A 4,190-nucleotide genomic window follows, 5' to 3' on the forward strand; every position below is an offset into this window, starting at 1 on the left:
GCGGATAGGTAAAGGCATCTCATAGCACCTTATTCCGAGTCGCTCTGCTGCTAGAGGTCAAGTCATTCATATCGTATATTGTTTGTCAATATTGTTAATGCATTGTACTTTGGAGTTTATAAACCTTGATGTACTTTTAAAATTATGAGGAATAAAAGTTAAGTCAATTTATAATGACTTTTGTTCAAACTATATTATAAAGAGTTATAGGGTTCAAAGCAATTACATAGATTGGTAGAATCAATATAATGTAATAACTAAAGTTTTAAATAAGGCTTGTTCGGGACTTGGCAGGTTTGCTCGCAAGACTTAGACACTGGTAGCGATCGAGGAGAGGCCGTTACAAGGAGTATCAAGGGTAGGAGGAATTGGGCTACCTTGGATAGAGTTGAAGGATTCATCTACATTAATCTGATATCCCATTTCTTGAAGACATCCAATAGAATACTATGAGCCCTGTTATTGGTCCAATCAGCTAAGTACCTATTGCTTTAGATCTCTTTTTTCTTAACTAGAACTGATATGATGTTTCCACATGGTAGATTCATCTCATATCCTAGGGAGATTCCTTTCAATTTTTTAATCATATATTGTGCAACATTCAGAAGGATGTCACCTACAATGGCTTCGATCATCCACAGGCCCTCAGAGCTAACATAGTTGAAATGACTGCTCCTTGCATGCACTGTGAAAGCCAAAAAATTATAGAAAACCATAAGTTGTGCATTTTTTAAATGACGAGCAAAACATGTTTTTGTTGGGTATTTTCTTTTCTTCTTATGTCTGCCACCCACATATGGGACAGGTCATACCATGGGGAAGTGTGTATTCTCCCACTTTGTATTCCATTTTCAGGAGTTTTCCAATATCGATGGTAGTCACTTTAAATTCCATTCTTTCCAAAACCACATTCAACCTAGACTCTACAAAATCAGTAAGATTTTCCAACTCATCTTTATTCCATGCTATGTTGGAGTAAAATTCCCTAACAAGGGTCGAATTATAATCCTTATCTAGAAAGGTACTTAGACGCTTAAGTTTAAGCCTGTCAAAAAACCTATTTAAGTCAAGCACAAGCAAAATGGTTTCATTAAAGCTTGCCCAATCTATAACTTTTTCGCATGATATACTGGAATTCTCTATTCTCTTATACTTTTTAGCATGTGCTTCGTTCCTAAATCATGAGAACAGAAGGTTACGTTGCTCGATTGAAATATCGATAGATACGACTGACGGTTTAAGAGCCAATTTCCATTTCTTCTTGGATTGTAAAGTAGAAAAATCCTCAGCACGCCTTTTTTCTTTGACATTTTTAGTAACTTTGCTAGTGTGAGAAGATGTGGCCATTGATTTTGATGATGTTGGAGGCTTTGGGTTTATCCGTTGAACTTATAACTTGAGAAACAGATGATAGATTTTTGAGGAATTTTGGGTTAGAGTTTCTTTGTATTGTGAGTTTTGAATATGATGAGTTTTGATGTGTGCTATCTTAACTTGTTAGCCTAGGTTTTGAGTGGGTGGTTTTCCCGTCTCTCTTGTTACTCAAATGTTTGGTCTCCGAATATCCTACGTTACAATTTTCTCTTCAAATAAAGTGCTTTAATGGGTTAAAGTAGTCTTTGACGTCATTATTAGGGCATTGCATTACTAGATATTATGTATTGACTTGGGATGCTTTTAATATTATAGTAAATCTGGGTTTAGTGGTTTGAGTGGGTGGTTTTCCTTTCTCTCTCACTTCTAATAATTTTTTTTTCTAAAAATTCTCCCATTACAATTTTGAAATCAATTAATGATCATAACTTGATATAGTGCATCGTGTGACTGGATTTGATAGGAGTTGTGTGACTGGTTTTAAAAGAATTGCTTGACGCATGCATTGCGGAACTGGTTTTTTATTCATTGCATGCGTAGTAAATAGGGTATCGCGTTACTAATTAGCAAACATTATGTGACTCAGGCATTGCATGCTTGGTTTTCAATCATGCATGACTGGTTAAAAGGGCATTGCATTACTACTTGGTTTGCATTACGTGACTTAGGGATTGCATTACTGGTATGTAAGAAACATGGAAAGCAATTTCGGTGAAAGGGTATCGATTTATTCCATTAACCATGGATATATGAACACCCGCTAACTTTGCAAATCAAAAAGTCCTGTAAAGCATGGGAATTTTCATCTAGCATTGCGTGAGTTGTTGATAGTGCATTGCGTGGATAGTTAATAGTGCATTGCCTGACTAGTAGATAGATCTATGGCAGGAATTGCATTTCAAATTTTAAAGGAGATTAGGCAAAGGAATTTGTCATCAACATTTAAATTAAGGCACCATAATATAACATTTCTTACCTTGATCACTCCAGTTGACATCAGGAACACCAGAAATAGGAGGCTGAACCACAATAGTTGACCATTGTTCACCTATTTGTGCGGACCATTGTTCACTTCTTAAGCTAACCAATCCATACTCTAGAGCAGGGAGTGCATAATCAAGAGCAGCAACTTCCTCTTTTTCCTCCTGTTTAGCTACCTCAGGTTGCCTATAGAAAAACAAATCCACTTGCATAAAATGTCAAGTATACATGCAAGCAAAAAACATCTAACTCATATCAGCAACCTGATGGTGTTTCTCTTTTACCATCACATCCCACTTTTGTCCAGGAGCAATTATACCATGCATCTAAAGAACCATCCTTGCTACATGCCAGAAAAGACAGCCAATGCTGTGTTTTCCCTTATTATTAGTAGGAATACCAATGTCAACATATCGTATCGGTGAATCAATATCGTAGAAAACAATGGTTGGAATGTTTCCCAGAGTTGCTTCCTTGATAGGTTGCAGATAATGTAGTCTAATGTTAGCTCATCCAAAACCAGTACTGCATATTGAAACTTGGTAAAATTCAACTCAACACAACATAACAAATTACCTAGTGGTCAACCTTAGGATCTGTAAGGATAAGAAGGCGAGACTCACTAAAAAAAGTCTAAAGCTGGTAAGTAAATGTACCATGAGTGTGACTTCCAGCAATTATGTTACTCCATACGTTCGCATAGTGTGACCCCATATTAGGCATTACATTACTAGTTGTTATGTATAGTGATACTTCTTGAATACAATGACTGGTTTTAATGCCTAATTAGGGATTATGTGAGACCACATCTTGAATTGCATTGCGTGATTTAGGCATTGTGTGCCCTCACATGCAAAATTGCATTATATTCAACAATATCACATATCTTGCATTGCATTATACTTGACTCTTTAAATTTATGGAACCAAGCTTGTTGGTTTATGGCTACATTTATGGCTATGTACAATTGAATTTTACCCAAACAAGCCAAGTCTCTTGCTAACAATATCGCTCCATGTTTGAAGCAATAGTAAACTGGGACAAAAAAACCAAATGAAGCAGTATGGTTTCCCTTGGGAGGTATGTATGCTATTTTAATTGATGAGTACAAAGAAGTGTACCCATATTCTGGCAAACTCTGGATGCTTATAGCTTGTTCTTTGGACCCATTGATTGGACTTAATACTTTAAATCGCTCTCTCACATTTTAGATGATAGAATTTCTAAATCAGGGAATCTATACTGTAAATGCTAGTAGTTGGTCAAGTCATTTCTCATTTTAGTTTCTTTTCATTTGTTAACCAAGTGATCAATAGGCCTTAATATTTATTTGCAAGGTTGCAAATAAATATTACCCTAATGACTTTACTGAGCTTGATAAAATGTGTTTAAGCTATCAATTTCATATATTCAAGCTTGATATTCTTCATAATTAGGCTATGAGAAATTGTCATAGCCCAATTCTCGGGCCATGATGGGCACAAGGACCCAATAGGCGTGGCCCACTGAGCCCAAGCAAGCCTTTCTATGAAAACTTGATCATTAGACCATCTGTCCCTCTTTTACCTCTACGGTTCTTAATTCATTATTTTCAAAAATAATTTCCTTTCAAAAATAAGTCATGTCAACTGAACAGTACAATTCACAAAATAATATTACTATTTGCCAACTTGTGGCAACATTATCATGCAAACCAAGCATACAATGTTTACAACAAATCCAATTAATTACATTTAAATAACCATATACACCTACAAGGACCTTGACTATCAACGGAGTGACTCTGGCGTGGATACTATCATGGAGTGTTCCGGTAAACCTACTGTAAGATGAAC

At 36.0% G+C, this 4,190-nt stretch overlaps 1 pseudogene; it reads right to left on the minus strand.

The window, feature by feature from the left end:
* Positions 1 to 491: 491 nt before the first annotated feature.
* On the minus strand, positions 492 to 3,069 carry LOC108661387 (small ribosomal subunit protein uS2-like; annotated as a pseudogene).
* Positions 3,070 to 4,190: the final 1,121 nt, after the last annotated feature.

This window comes from Theobroma cacao, chromosome 1 (assembly GCF_053813885.1).
Source record: "Theobroma cacao isolate CCN51 chromosome 1, ASM5381388v1, whole genome shotgun sequence".
NCBI lineage: Eukaryota > Viridiplantae > Streptophyta > Magnoliopsida > Malvales > Malvaceae > Theobroma > Theobroma cacao.